Source organism: Hyla sarda, unplaced genomic scaffold (genome assembly GCF_029499605.1).
Source record: "Hyla sarda isolate aHylSar1 unplaced genomic scaffold, aHylSar1.hap1 scaffold_1680, whole genome shotgun sequence".
NCBI classification, from domain to species: Eukaryota; Metazoa; Chordata; class Amphibia; order Anura; family Hylidae; genus Hyla; species Hyla sarda.
The window spans coordinates 60123-75689 of record NW_026608320.1 but is presented as its reverse complement, the minus strand read 5'-3'; the positions used below and the strand labels follow the sequence as shown (position 1 = coordinate 75689).

General features: G+C 46.4%; 7 non-coding genes across 7 annotated transcripts; all 7 read left to right on the top strand.

Moving 5' to 3' along the window:
- The first annotated feature begins 846 nt into the window (after positions 1-846).
- On the top strand, positions 847-1037 carry LOC130311850 (U2 spliceosomal RNA). The gene has a single exon (XR_008860128.1). It is a non-coding gene; the product is annotated as a U2 spliceosomal RNA (small nuclear RNA).
- A 2090-nt stretch (positions 1038-3127) lies between these two features.
- On the top strand, positions 3128-3318 carry LOC130311849 (U2 spliceosomal RNA). Its single transcript, XR_008860127.1, has one exon. It is a non-coding gene; the product is annotated as a U2 spliceosomal RNA (small nuclear RNA).
- A 2067-nt stretch (positions 3319-5385) lies between these two features.
- LOC130311848 (U2 spliceosomal RNA) lies at positions 5386-5576 on the top strand. Its single transcript, XR_008860126.1, has one exon. It is a non-coding gene; the product is annotated as a U2 spliceosomal RNA (small nuclear RNA).
- Positions 5577-7661: 2085 nt separating this feature from the next.
- LOC130311860 (U2 spliceosomal RNA) lies at positions 7662-7852 on the top strand. The gene has a single exon (XR_008860135.1). It is a non-coding gene; the product is annotated as a U2 spliceosomal RNA (small nuclear RNA).
- A 2081-nt stretch (positions 7853-9933) lies between these two features.
- Positions 9934-10124, top strand: LOC130311847 (U2 spliceosomal RNA). The gene has a single exon (XR_008860125.1). It is a non-coding gene; the product is annotated as a U2 spliceosomal RNA (small nuclear RNA).
- Positions 10125-12233: 2109 nt separating this feature from the next.
- LOC130311846 (U2 spliceosomal RNA) lies at positions 12234-12424 on the top strand. Its single transcript, XR_008860124.1, has one exon. It is a non-coding gene; the product is annotated as a U2 spliceosomal RNA (small nuclear RNA).
- A 2095-nt stretch (positions 12425-14519) lies between these two features.
- Positions 14520-14710, top strand: LOC130311859 (U2 spliceosomal RNA). Its single transcript, XR_008860134.1, has one exon. It is a non-coding gene; the product is annotated as a U2 spliceosomal RNA (small nuclear RNA).
- Positions 14711-15567: the final 857 nt, after the last annotated feature.

The window sequence follows — 15567 nt, the reverse complement described above, 5'->3', positions numbered from 1 at the left end:
GTATTCTCCGTTGAGATATTGCAGCCGCTGCTGTGTCCAGGCCCAGGAGCCTTAGCACTGTGCTGTGATGTCACTCAATACCACTGACATCACTAGGTGTAAACAACATCTCTCCTTTGCTGTGTATGTGACTATGGAGCTGTTTGGTGATGTCGTCTATTATGGCCTTCATAGAAGCAACAGGAGATTGTTGCATCCATCTAGAACCCTCAGAACTACAGTGCTATGATGTCACTCACTTCCACAGGCCTTGCAGAGTGTAAACAACAACAACCCAGCTTTGTTGTGTATGTAACCATAGGGATTTGTGATGTCACCTAGAACCTTCACAGCAGCGACAGCTTTATGAGGAGCATCAGCACTGCTCTGCCTGAGCAGAACCATCACCGCCATAGGTTGTCAAATAACCCGGGTTTAACCCACACAGGTAAGTCCAATGGGGTGCAGGCATGTCCTCTATGCTTACAGCTTCCCGTGGGTGTTGGTTTGATACCGTTTGGGGACAGCCAAGGAGGCATCTGCAGGCAACAAAGGTAGGTGTGTGCTTGTGTGTGTGTTTCCTATGCAGATCCTAAGCCCAGTGTCACATGCAAGTAGGAGGAGTAAGAAGGGTTCCTGGCAAATCCGGGTTATGGATTGCATTTAAAAAGGCCCCGTGGGAGTGCAATGGGCCCCTGTCTTGCTGCTTAGCAATAATGGTATGGGTTTAGGTTCTGCTGTGTGTACTGGTGGTTGACTGCCCCCCAGCCCAGAGTGTGCATGGAAAATTGTCTGGCAGCCTCCCTGACAGCAAGCAGTGATAGTGCCCATGAAGGGCACCTTGTTGGGCCCGCCCCTTTCATGGTTATCGCTTCTCGGCCTTTTGGCTAAGATCAAGTGTAGTATCTGTTCTTATCAGTTTAATATCTGATACGTCCCCTATCTGGGGACCATATATTAAATGGATTTTTGAGAACGGGGGCCGATTTCGAAGCTTGCTTCCGTCGCCCTATGCATTGACCCGATATGGCAGTATCTTCGGGTACAGTGCACCACCCCCTTACAGGGTTAAAAAGAAAGATTCCTACTTTCATTGCTACCTGCTTGCTGGCTAGCCAGCTAGCCAGCCCTGTGGGCCTTGCTGCTGCTGCAGCCAAAAAACAAAAGGTGGTGCTGCTGCTGCTTCTGCTGCTTCTGCTTCTGCTTGTGTCTGGCCGCTGTTGGAGCGTCCAGGCACAGGACTTCTGCTGCTGCTGACTAAATGGCCTCCTTAATTGGATCATTTGAGTAGCCAGCACACCTGTGCAGGTAGGGCATGACATGATAGGCAGCTGCCTTGATAGCGGGTGGGTGCTGAATGTTCCTAATTGACAAAATAAGATTAATGCTTATGAAGAAATATAAAATCTCATCCCTTCCCCAATATCGCGCCACACCCCTACCCCTTAATTCCCTGGTTGAACTTGATGGACATATGTCTTTTTTCGACCGTACTAACTATGTAACTATGTAACATAACATGGGGGGGGGGGGGGGGGTCTCCTGGCTGTTCACACAGGTGTGTCATTGCTGTACATTGACCATTCATTGCTTCTGTGGTATTGCAAAGGCAAAGACAAATGCTTCCAGCCATCCATTGCACTAATGGATTGGTCATCAGCTGGCTGTCTATGTCCCGCATCAATATAGACCAAAGTACAGAGGGTTAGGCTATGCTATTGTGCACCTACCTGATGCATCAGAAGGTGCGAGGCCCTTGCTAAATTCTGTGCACAGACTTTGAGATCTATACTTTAGACTGTATCTAAACCTGCTCCAACATGGACTGACATTCTGGCCTACTTTCAGCCGATGCGACTTGTCTGTCGCTGAACAGTCGCTTTTTATGTATTCAGCACCTATGTATAATGTTGTAAAAATGCTCTAGAAGCTAAAGTCGCAGAAATGTCACACATATTTGGCCTGCAACTTTCTGTGCGACAAATTCAGACAGGAAAAATCAGTATAAATCCTTAGAAAATTATCCCCCAGTGTCTCCATCTGCTGGCGGTATTGAATAAGCATTGCTGCACTGATGGGGTATGCATTAGACGAAAAAAAAGAAGAAAAAGAAGAATAATACGCCCACAGAAAAGAGGCGAAAAGGAGAAAAACGTAAAAAAACGTGAAAAAAAAGTAAGAGGAAGAGAAGGGAAAAAAAGGTGGAAATGGGTTTAAAAGTGATTTCGGCGGAGAAATATATATATATATATATATATATATATATATATATATACGCGCACACACACACATATATATAAACGTATTCTCCGTTGAGATATTGCAGCCGCTGCTGTGTCCAGGCCCAGGAGCCTTAGCACTGTGCTGTGATGTCACTCAATACCACTGACATCACTAGGTGTAAACAACATCTCTCCTTTGCTGTGTATGTGACTATGGAGCTGTTTGGTGATGTCGTCTATTATGGCCTTCATAGAAGCAACAGGAGATTGTTGCATCCATCTAGAACCCTCAGAACTACAGTGCTATGATGTCACTCACTTCCACAGGCCTTGCAGAGTGTAAACAACAACAACCCAGCTTTGTTGTGTATGTAACCATAGGGATTTGTGATGTCACCTAGAACCTTCACAGCAGCGACAGCTTTATGAGGAGCATCAGCACTGCTCTGCCTGAGCAGAACCATCACCGCCATAGGTTGTCAAATAACCCGGGTTTAACCCACACAGGTAAGTCCAATGGGGTGCAGGCATGTCCTCTATGCTTACAGCTTCCCGTGGGTGTTGGTTTGATACCGTTTGGGGACAGCCAAGGAGGCATCTGCAGGCAACAAAGGTAGGTGTGTGCTTGTGTGTGTGTTTCCTATGCAGATCCTAAGCCCAGTGTCACATGCAAGTAGGAGGAGTAAGAAGGGTTCCTGGCAAATCCGGGTTATGGATTGCATTTAAAAAGGCCCCGTGGGAGTGCAATGGGCCCCTGTCTTGCTGCTTAGCAATAATGGTATGGGTTTAGGTTCTGCTGTGTGTACTGGTGGTTGACTGCCCCCCAGCCCAGAGTGTGCATGGAAAATTGTCTGGCAGCCTCCCTGACAGCAAGCAGTGATAGTGCCCATGAAGGGCACCTTGTTGGGCCCGCCCCTTTCACGGTTATCGCTTCTCGGCCTTTTGGCTAAGATCAAGTGTAGTATCTGTTCTTATCAGTTTAATATCTGATACGTCCCCTATCTGGGGACCATATATTAAATGGATTTTTGAGAACGGGGGCCGATTTCGAAGCTTGCTTCCGTCGCCCTATGCATTGACCCGATATGGCAGTATCTTCGGGTACAGTGCACCACCCCCTTACAGGGTTAAAAAGAAAGATTCCTACTTTCATTGCTACCTGCTTGCTGGCTAGCCAGCTAGCCAGCCCTGTGGGCCTTGCTGCTGCTGCAGCCAAAAAACAAAAGGTGGTGCTGCTGCTGCTGCTGCTTCTGCTGCTTCTGCTTGTGTCTGGCCGCTGTTGGAGCGTCCAGGCACAGGACTTCTGCTGCTGCTGACTAAATGGCCTCCTTAATTGGATCATTTGAGTAGCCAGCACACCTGTGCAGGTAGGGCATGACATGATAGGCAGCTGCCTTGATAGCGGGTGGGTGCTGAATGTTCCTAATTGACAAAATAAGATTAATGCTTATGAAGAAATATAAAATCTCATCCCTTCCCCAATATCGCGCCACACCCCTACCCCTTAATTCCCTGGTTGAACTTGATGGACATATGTCTTTTTTCGACCGTACTAACTATGTAACTATGTAACATAACATGGGGGGGGGGGGTCTCCTGGCTGTTCACACAGGTGTGTCATTGCTGTACATTGACCATGCATTGCTTCTGTGGTATTGCAAAGGCAAAGACAAATGCTTCCAGCCATCCATTGCACTAATGGATTGGTCATCAGCTGGCTGTCTATGTCCCGCATCAATATAGACCAAAGTACAGAGGGTTAGGCTATGCTATTGTGCACCTACCTGATGCATCAGAAGGTGCGAGGCCCTTGCTAAATTCTGTGCACAGACTTTGAGATCTATACTTTAGACTGTATCTAAACCTGCTCCAACATGGACTGACATTCTGGCCTACTTTCAGCCGATGCGACTTGTCTGTCGCTGAACAGTCGCTTTTTATGTATTCAGCACCTATGTATAATGTTGTAAAAATGCTCTAGAAGCTAAAGTCGCAGAAATGTCACACATATTTGGCCTGCAACTTTCTGTGCGACAAATTCAGACAGGAAAAATCAGTATAAATCCTTAGAAAATTATCCCCCAGTGTCTCCATCTGCTGGCGGTATTGAATAAGCATTGCTGCACTGATGGGGTATGCATTAGACGAAAAAAAAGAAGAAAAAGAAGAATAATACGCCCAGAAAAGAGGCGAAAAGGAGAAAAACGTAAAAAAACGTGAAAAAAAAGTAAGAGGAAGAGAAGGGAAAAAAAGGTGGAAATGGGTTTAAAAGTGATTTCGGCGGAGAAATATATATATATATATATATATACGCGCACACACACACATATATATAAACGTATTCTCCGTTGAGATATTGCAGCCGCTGCTGTGTCCAGGCCCAGGAGCCTTAGCACTGTGCTGTGATGTCACTCAATACCACTGACATCACTAGGTGTAAACAACATCTCTCCTTTGCTGTGTATGTGACTATGGAGCTGTTTGGTGATGTCGTCTATTATGGCCTTCATAGAAGCAACAGGAGATTGTTGCATCCATCTAGAACCCTCAGAACTACAGTGCTATGATGTCACTCACTTCCACAGGCCTTGCAGAGTGTAAACAACAACAACCCAGCTTTGTTGTGTATGTAACCATAGGGATTTGTGATGTCACCTAGAACCTTCACAGCAGCGACAGCTTTATGAGGAGCATCAGCACTGCTCTGCCTGAGCAGAACCATCACCGCCATAGGTTGTCAAATAACCCGGGTTTAACGCACACAGGTAAGTCCAATGGGGTGCAGGCATGTCCTCTATGCTTACAGCTTCCCGTGGGTGTTGGTTTGATACCGTTTGGGGACAGCCAAGGAGGCATCTGCAGGCAACAAAGGTAGGTGTGTGCTTGTGTGTGTGTTTCCTATGCAGATCCTAAGCCCAGTGTCACATGCAAGTAGGAGGAGTAAGAAGGGTTCCTGGCAAATCCGGGTTATGGATTGCATTTAAAAAGGCCCCGTGGGAGTGCAATGGGCCCCTGTCTTGCTGCTTAGCAATAATGGTATGGGTTTAGGTTCTGCTGTGTGTACTGGTGGTTGACTGCCCCCCAGCCCAGAGTGTGCATGGAAAATTGTCTGGCAGCCTCCCTGACAGCAAGCAGTGATAGTGCCCATGAAGGGCACCTTGTTGGGCCCGCCCCTTTCACGGTTATCGCTTCTCGGCCTTTTGGCTAAGATCAAGTGTAGTATCTGTTCTTATCAGTTTAATATCTGATACGTCCCCTATCTGGGGACCATATATTAAATGGATTTTTGAGAACGGGGGCCGATTTCGAAGCTTGCTTCCGTCGCCCTATGCATTGACCCGATATGGCAGTATCTTCGGGTACAGTGCACCACCCCCTTACAGGGTTAAAAAGAAAGATTCCTACTTTCATTGCTACCTGCTTGCTGGCTAGCCAGCTAGCCAGCCCTGTGGGCCTTGCTGCTGCTGCAGCCAAAAAACAAAAGGTGGTGCTGCTGCTGCTTCTGCTGCTTCTGCTTCTGCTTGTGTCTGGCCGCTGTTGGAGCGTCCAGGCACAGGACTTCTGCTGCTGCTGACTAAATGGCCTCCTTAATTGGATCATTTGAGTAGCCAGCACACCTGTGCAGGTAGGGCATGACATGATAGGCAGCTGCCTTGATAGCGGGTGGGTGCTGAATGTTCCTAATTGACAAAATAAGATTAATGCTTATGAAGAAATATAAAATCTCATCCCTTCCCCAATATCGCGCCACACCCCTACCCCTTAATTCCCTGGTTGAACTTGATGGACATATGTCTTTTTTCGACCGTACTAACTATGTAACTATGTAACATAACATGGGGGGGGGGGGGGTCTCCTGGCTGTTCACACAGGTGTGTCATTGCTGTACATTGACCATGCATTGCTTCTGTGGTATTGCAAAGGCAAAGACAAATGCTTCCAGCCATCCATTGCACTAATGGATTGGTCATCAGCTGGCTGTCTATGTCCCACATCAATATAGACCAAAGTACAGAGGGTTAGGCTATGCTATTGTGCACCTACCTGATGCATCAGAAGGTGCGAGGCCCTTGCTAAATTCTGTGCACAGACTTTGAGATCTATACTTTAGACTGTATCTAAACCTGCTCCAACATGGACTGACATTCTGGCCTACTTTCAGCCGATGCGACTTGTCTGTCGCTGAACAGTCGCTTTTTATGTATTCAGCACCTATGTATAATGTTGTAAAAATGCTCTAGAAGCTAAAGTCGCAGAAATGTCACACATATTTGGCCTGCAACTTTCTGTGCGACAAATTCAGACAGGAAAAATCAGTATAAATCCTTAGAAAATTATCCCCCAGTGTCTCCATCTGCTGGCGGTATTGAATAAGCATTGCTGCACTGATGGGGTATGCATTAGACGAAAAAAAAGAAGAAAAAGAAGAATAATACGCCCAGAAAAGAGGCGAAAAGGAGAAAAACGTAAAAAAACGTGAAAAAAAAGTAAGAGGAAGAGAAGGGAAAAAAAGGTGGAAATGGGTTTAAAAGTGATTTCGGCGGAGAAATATATATATATATATATATATATATATATATATATATACGCGCACACACACACATATATATAAACGTATTCTCCGTTGAGATATTGCAGCCGCTGCTGTGTCCAGGCCCAGGAGCCTTAGCACTGTGCTGTGATGTCACTCAATACCACTGACATCACTAGGTGTAAACAACATCTCTCCTTTGCTGTGTATGTGACTATGGAGCTGTTTGGTGATGTCGTCTATTATGGCCTTCATAGAAGCAACAGGAGATTGTTGCATCCATCTAGAACCCTCAGAACTACAGTGCTATGATGTCACTCACTTCCACAGGCCTTGCAGAGTGTAAACAACAACAACCCAGCTTTGTTGTGTATGTAACCATAGGGATTTGTGATGTCACCTAGAACCTTCACAGCAGCGACAGCTTTATGAGGAGCATCAGCACTGCTCTGCCTGAGCAGAACCATCACCGCCATAGGTTGTCAAATAACCCGGGTTTAACCCACACAGGTAAGTCCAATGGGGTGCAGGCATGTCCTCTATGCTTACAGCTTCCCGTGGGTGTTGGTTTGATACCGTTTGGGGACAGCCAAGGAGGCATCTGCAGGCAACAAAGGTAGGTGTGTGCTTGTGTGTGTGTTTCCTATGCAGATCCTAAGCCCAGTGTCACATGCAAGTAGGAGGAGTAAGAAGGGTTCCTGGCAAATCCGGGTTATGGATTGCATTTAAAAAGGCCCCGTGGGAGTGCAATGGGCCCCTGTCTTGCTGCTTAGCAATAATGGTATGGGTTTAGGTTCTGCTGTGTGTACTGGTGGTTGACTGCCCCCCAGCCCAGAGTGTGCATGGAAAATTGTCTGGCAGCCTCCCTGACAGCAAGCAGTGATAGTGCCCATGAAGGGCACCTTGTTGGGCCCGCCCCTTTCACGGTTATCGCTTCTCGGCCTTTTGGCTAAGATCAAGTGTAGTATCTGTTCTTATCAGTTTAATATCTGATACGTCCCCTATCTGGGGACCATATATTAAATGGATTTTTGAGAACGGGGGCAGATTTCGAAGCTTGCTTCCGTCGCCCTATGCATTGACCCGATATGGCAGTATCTTCGGGTACAGTGCACCACCCCCTTACAGGGTTAAAAAGAAAGATTCCTACTTTCATTGCTACCTGCTTGCTGGCTAGCCAGCTAGCCAGCCCTGTGGGCCTTGCTGCTGCTGCAGCCAAAAAACAAAAGGTGGTGCTTCTGCTGCTTCTGCTTCTGCTTGTGTCTGGCCGCTGTTGGAGCGTCCAGGCACAGGACTTCTGCTGCTGCTGACTAAATGGCCTCCTTAATTGGATCATTTGAGTAGCCAGCACACCTGTGCAGGTAGGGCATGACATGATAGGCAGCTGCCTTGATAGCGGGTGGGTGCTGAATGTTCCTAATTGACAAAATAAGATTAATGCTTATGAAGAAATATAAAATCTCATCCCTTCCCCAATATCGCGCCACACCCCTACCCCTTAATTCCCTGGTTGAACTTGATGGACATATGTCTTTTTTCGACCGTACTAACTATGTAACTATGTAACATAACATGGGGGGGGGGGGGGGTCTCCTGGCTGTTCACACAGGTGTGTCATTGCTGTACATTGACCATGCATTGCTTCTGTGGTATTGCAAAGGCAAAGACAAATGCTTCCAGCCATCCATTGCACTAATGGATTGGTCATCAGCTGGCTGTCTATGTCCCGCATCAATATAGACCAAAGTACAGAGGGTTAGGCTATGCTATTGTGCACCTACCTGATGCATCAGAAGGTGCGAGGCCCTTGCTAAATTCTGTGCACAGACTTTGAGATCTATACTTTAGACTGTATCTAAACCTGCTCCAACATGGACTGACATTCTGGCCTACTTTCAGCCGATGCGACTTGTCTGTCGCTGAACAGTCGCTTTTTATGTATTCAGCACCTATGTATAATGTTGTAAAAATGCTCTAGAAGCTAAAGTCGCAGAAATGTCACACATATTTGGCCTGCAACTTTCTGTGCGACAAATTCAGACAGGAAAAATCAGTATAAATCCTTAGAAAATTATCCCCCAGTGTCTCCATCTGCTGGCGGTATTGAATAAGCATTGCTGCACTGATGGGGTATGCATTAGACGAAAAAAAAGAAGAAAAAGAAGAATAATACGCCCAGAAAAGAGGCGAAAAGGAGAAAAACGTAAAAAAACTTGAAAAAAAAGTAAGAGGAAGAGAAGGGAAAATAAGGTGGAAATGGGTTTAAAAGTGATTTCGGCGGAGAAATATATATATATATATATATATATATATATATATATATATATACGCGCACACACACACATATATATAAACGTATTCTCCGTTGAGATATTGCAGCCGCTGCTGTGTCCAGGCCCAGGAGCCTTAGCACTGTGCTGTGATGTCACTCAATACCACTGACATCACTAGGTGTAAACAACATCTCTCCTTTGCTGTGTATGTGACTATGGAGCTGTTTGGTGATGTCGTCTATTATGGCCTTCATAGAAGCAACAGGAGATTGTTGCATCCATCTAGAACCCTCAGAACTACAGTGCTATGATGTCACTCACTTCCACAGGCCTTGCAGAGTGTAAACAACAACAACCCAGCTTTGTTGTGTATGTAACCATAGGGATTTGTGATGTCACCTAGAACCTTCACAGCAGCGACAGCTTTATGAGGAGCATCAGCACTGCTCTGCCTGAGCAGAACCATCACCGCCATAGGTTGTCAAATAACCCGGGTTTAACCCACACAGGTAAGTCCAATGGGGTGCAGGCATGTCCTCTATGCTTACAGCTTCCCGTGGGTGTTGGTTTGATACCGTTTGGGGACAGCCAAGGAGGCATCTGCAGGCAACAAAGGTAGGTGTGTGCTTGTGTGTGTGTTTCCTATGCAGATCCTAAGCCCAGTGTCACATGAAAGTAGGAGGAATAAGAAGGGTTCCTGGCAAATCCGGGTTATGGATTGCATTTAAAAAGGCCCCGTGGGAGTGCAATGGGCCCCTGTCTTGCTGCTTAGCAATAATGGTATGGGTTTAGGTTCTGCTGTGTGTACTGGTGGTTGACTGCCCCCCAGCCCAGAGTGTGCATGGAAAATTGTCTGGCAGCCTCCCTGACAGCAAGCAGTGATAGTGCCCATGAAGGGCACCTTGTTGGGCCCGCCCCTTTCACGGTTATCGCTTCTCGGCCTTTTGGCTAAGATCAAGTGTAGTATCTGTTCTTATCAGTTTAATATCTGATACGTCCCCTATCTGGGGACCATATATTAAATGGATTTTTGAGAACGGGGGCCGATTTCGAAGCTTGCTTCCGTCGCCCTATGCATTGACCCGATATGGCAGTATCTTCGGGTACAGTGCACCACCCCCTTACAGGGTTAAAAAGAAAGATTCCTACTTTCATTGCTACCTGCTTGCTGGCTAGCCAGCTAGCCAGCCCTGTGGGCCTTGCTGCTGCTGCAGCCAAAAAACAAAAGGTGGTGCTGCTGCTGCTTCTGCTGCTTCTGCTGCTTCTGCTTCTGCTTGTGTCTGGCCGCTGTTGGAGCGTCCAGGCACAGGACTTCTGCTGCTGCTGACTAAATGGCCTCCTTAATTGGATCATTTGAGTAGCCAGCACACCTGTGCAGGTAGGGCATGACATGATAGGCAGCTGCCTTGATAGCGGGTGGGTGCTGAATGTTCCTAATTGACAAAATAAGATTAATGCTTATGAAGAAATATAAAATCTCATCCCTTCCCCAATATCGCGCCACACCCCTACCCCTTAATTCCCTGGTTGAACTTGATGGACATATGTCTTTTTTCGACCGTACTAACTATGTAACTATGTAACATAACATGGGGGGGGGGGGGGGGGGGTCTCCTGGCTGTTCACACAGGTGTGTCATTGCTGTACATTGACCATGCATTGCTTCTGTGGTATTGCAAAGGCAAAGACAAATGCTTCCAGCCATCCATTGCACTAATGGATTGGTCATCAGCTGGCTGTCTATGTCCCGCATCAATATAGACCAAAGTACAGAGGGTTAGGCTATGCTATTGTGCACCTACCTGATGCATCAGAAGGTGCGAGGCCCTTGCTAAATTCTGTGCACAGACTTTGAGATCTATACTTTAGACTGTATCTAAACCTGCTCCAACATGGACTGACATTCTGGCCTACTTTCAGCCGATGCGACTTGTCTGTCGCTGAACAGTCGCTTTTTATGTATTCAGCACCTATGTATAATGTTGTAAAAATGCTCTAGAAGCTAAAGTCGCAGAAATGTCACACATATTTGGCCTGCAACTTTCTGTGCGACAAATTCAGACAGGAAAAATCAGTATAAATCCTTAGAAAATTATCCCCCAGTGTCTCCATCTGCTGGCGGTATTGAATAAGCATTGCTGCACTGATGGGGTATGCATTAGACGAAAAAAAAGAAGAAAAAGAAGAATAATACGCCCAGAAAAGAGGCGAAAAGGAGAAAAACGTAAAAAAACTTAAAAAAAAAGTAAGAGGAAGAGAAGGGAAAAAAAGGTGGAAATGGGTTTAAAAGTGATTTCGGCGGAGAAATATATATATATATATATATATATATATATATATATATATATATATATACGCGCACACACACACATATATATAAACGTATTCTCCGTTGAGATATTGCAGCCGCTGCTGTGTCCAGGCCCAGGAGCCTTAGCACTGTGCTGTGATGTCACTCAATACCACTGACATCACTAGGTGTAAACAACATCTCTCCTTTGCTGTGTATGTGACTATGGAGCTGTTTGGTGATGTCGTCTATTATGGCCTTCATAGAAGCAACAGGAGATTGTTGCATCCATCTAGAACCCTCAGAACTACAGTGCTATGATGCCACTCACTTCCACAGGCCTTGCAGAGTGTAAACAACAACAACCCAGCTTTGTTGTGTATGTAACCATAGGGATTTGTGATGTCACCTAGAACCTTCACAGCAGCGACAGCTTTATGAGGAGCATCAGCACTGCTCTGCCTGAGCAGAACCATCACCGCCATAGGTTGTCAAATAACCCGGGTTTAACCCACACAGGTAAGTCCAATGGGGTGCAGGCATGTCCTCTATGCTTACAGCTTCCCGTGGGTGTTGGTTTGATACCGTTTGGGGACAGCCAAGGAGGCATCTGCAGGCAACAAAGGTAGGTGTGTGCTTGTGTGTGTGTTTCCTATGCAGATCCTAAGCCCAGTGTCACATGCAAGTAGGAGGAGTAAGAAGGGTTCCTGGCAAATCCGGGTTATGGATTGCATTTAAAAAGGCCCCGTGGGAGTGCAATGGGCCCCTGTCTTGCTGCTTAGCAATAATGGTATGGGTTTAGGTTCTGCTGTGTGTACTGGTGGTTGACTGCCCCCCAGCCCAGAGTGTGCATGGAAAATTGTCTGGCAGCCTCCCTGACAGCAAGCAGTGATAGTGCCCATGAAGGGCACCTTGTTGGGCCCGCCCCTTTCACGGTTATCGCTTCTCGGCCTTTTGGCTAAGATCAAGTGTAGTATCTGTTCTTATCAGTTTAATATCTGATACGTCCCCTATCTGGGGACCATATATTAAATGGATTTTTGAGAACGGGGGCCGATTTCGAAGCTTGCTTCCGTCGCCCTATGCATTGACCCGATATGGCAGTATCTTCGGGTACAGTGCACCACCCCCTTACAGGGTTAAAAAGAAAGATTCCTACTTTCATTGCTACCTGCTTGCTGGCTAGCCAGCTAGCCAGCCCTGTGGGCCTTGCTGCTGCTGCAGCCAAAAAACAAAAGGTGGTGCTGCTGCTGCTTCTGCTGCTTCTGCTTCTGCTTGTGTCTGGCCGCTGTTGGAGCGTCCAGGCACAGGACTTCTGCTGCTGCTGACTAAATGGCCTCCTTAATTGGATCATTTGAGTAGCCAGCACACCTGTGCAGGTAGGGCATGACATGATAGGCAGCTGCCTTGATAGCGGGTGGGTGCTGAATGTTCCTAATTGACAAAATAAGATTAATGCTTATGAAGAAATATAAAATCTCATCCCTTCCCCAATATCGCGCCACACCCCTACCCCTTAATTCCCTGGTTGAACTTGATGGACATATGTCTTTTTTCGACCGTACTAACTATGTAACTATGTAACATAACATGGGGGGGGGGGGGGGGTCTCCTGGCTGTTCACACAGGTGTGTCATTGCTGTACATTGACCATGCATTGCTTCTGTGGTATTGCAAAGGCAAAGACAAATGCTTCCAGCCATCCATTGCACTAATGGATTGGTCATCAGCTGGCTGTCTATGTCCCGCATCAATATAGACCAAAGTACAGAGGGTTAGGCTATGCTATTGTGCACCTACCTGATGCATCAGAAGGTGCGAGGCCCTTGCTAAATTCTGTGCACAGACTTTGAGATCTATACTTTAGACTGTATCTAAACCTGCTCCAACATGGACTGACATTCTGGCCTACTTTCAGCCGATGCGACTTGTCTGTCGCTGAACAGTCGCTTTTTATGTATTCAGCACCTATGTATAATGTTGTAAAAATGCTCTAGAAGCTAAAGTCGCAGAAATGTCACACATATTTGGCCTGCAACTTTCTGTGCGACAAATTCAGACAGGAAAAATCAGTATAAATCCTTAGAAAATTATCCCCCAGTGTCTCCATCTGCTGGCGGTATTGAATAAGCATTACTGCACTGATGGGGTATGCATTAGACGAAAAAAAGAAGAAAAAGAAGAATAATACGCCCAGAAAAGAGGCGAAAAGGAGAAAAACGTAAAAAAACGTGAAAAAAAGTAAGAGGAAGAGAAGGGAAAAAAAGGTGGAAATGGGTTTAAAAGTGATTTCGGCGGAGAAATATATATATATATATATATATATATATATATATATATATATATATATACGCGCACACACACACATATATATAAACGTATTCTCCGTTGAGATATTGCAGCCGCTGCTGTGTCCAGGCCCAGGAGCCTTAGCACTGTGCTGTGATGTCACTCAATACCACTGACATCACTAGGTGTAAACAACATCTCTCCTTTGCTGTGTATGTGACTATGGAGCTGTTTGGTGATGTCGTCTATTATGGCCTTCATAGAAGCAACAGGAGATTGTTGCATCCATCTAGAACCCTCAGAACTACAGTGCTATGATGTCACTCACTTCCACAGGCCTTGCAGAGTGTAAACAACAACAACCCAGCTTTGTTGTGTATGTAACCATAGGGATTTGTGATGTCACCTAGAACCTTCACAGCAGCGACAGCTTTATGAGGAGCATCAGCACTGCTCTGCCTGAGCAGAACCATCACCGCCATAGGTTGTCAAATAACCCGGGTTTAACCCACACAGGTAAGTCCAATGGGGTGCAGGCATGTCCTCTATGCTTACAGCTTCCCGTGGGTGTTGGTTTGATACCGTTTGGGGACAGCCAAGGAGGCATCTGCAGGCAACAAAGGTAGGTGTGTGCTTGTGTGTGTGTTTCCTATGCAGATCCTAAGCCCAGTGTCACATGCAAGTAGGAGGAGTAAGAAGGGTTCCTGGCAAATCCGGGTTATGGATTGCATTTAAAAAGGCCCCGTGGGAGTGCAATGGGCCCCTGTCTTGCTGCTTAGCAATAATGGTATGGGTTTAGGTTCTGCTGTGTGTACTGGTGGTTGACTGCCCCCCAGCCCAGAGTGTGCATGGAAAATTGTCTGGCAGCCTCCCTGACAGCAAGCAGTGATAGTGCCCATGAAGGGCACCTTGTTGGGCCCGCCCCTTTCACGGTTATCGCTTCTCGGCCTTTTGGCTAAGATCAAGTGTAGTATCTGTTCTTATCAGTTTAATATCTGATACGTCCCCTATCTGGGGACCATATATTAAATGGATTTTTGAGAACGGGGGCAGATTTCGAAGCTTGCTTCCGTCGCCCTATGCATTGACCCGATATGGCAGTATCTTCGGGTACAGTGCACCACCCCCTTACAGGGTTAAAAAGAAAGATTCCTACTTTCATTGCTACCTGCTTGCTGGCTAGCCAGCTAGCCAGCCCTGTGGGCCTTGCTGCTGCTGCAGCCAAAAAACAAAAGGTGGTGCTTCTGCTGCTTCTGCTTCTGCTTGTGTCTGGCCGCTGTTGGAGCGTCCAGGCACAGGACTTCTGCTGCTGCTGACTAAATGGCCTCCTTAATTGGATCATTTGAGTAGCCAGCACACCTGTGCAGGTAGGGCATGACATGATAGGCAGCTGCCTTGATAGCGGGTGGGTGCTGAATGTTCCTAATTGACAAAATAAGATTAATGCTTATGAAGAAATATAAAATCTCATCCCTTCCCCAATATCGCGCCACACCCCTACCCCTTAATTCCCTGGTTGAACTTGATGGACATATGTCTTTTTTCGACCGTACTAACTATGTAACTATGTAACATAACATGGGGGGGGGGGGGGTCTCCTGGCTGTTCACACAGGTGTGTCATTGCTGTACATTGACCATGCATTGCTTCTGTGGTATTGCAAAGGCAAAGACAAATGCTTCCAGCCATCCATTGCACTAATGGATTGGTCATCAGCTGGCTGTCTATGTCCCGCATCAATATAGACCAAAGTACAGAGGGTTAGGCTATGCTATTGTGCACCTACCTGATGCATCAGAAGGTGCGAGGCCCTTGCTAAATTCTGTGCACAGACTTTGAGATCTATACTTTAGACTGTATCTAAACCTGCTCCAACATGGACTGACATTCTGGCCTACTTTCAGCCGATGCGACTTGTCTGTCGCTGAACAGTCGCTTTTTATGTATTCAGCACCTATGTATAATGTTGTAAAAATGCTCTAG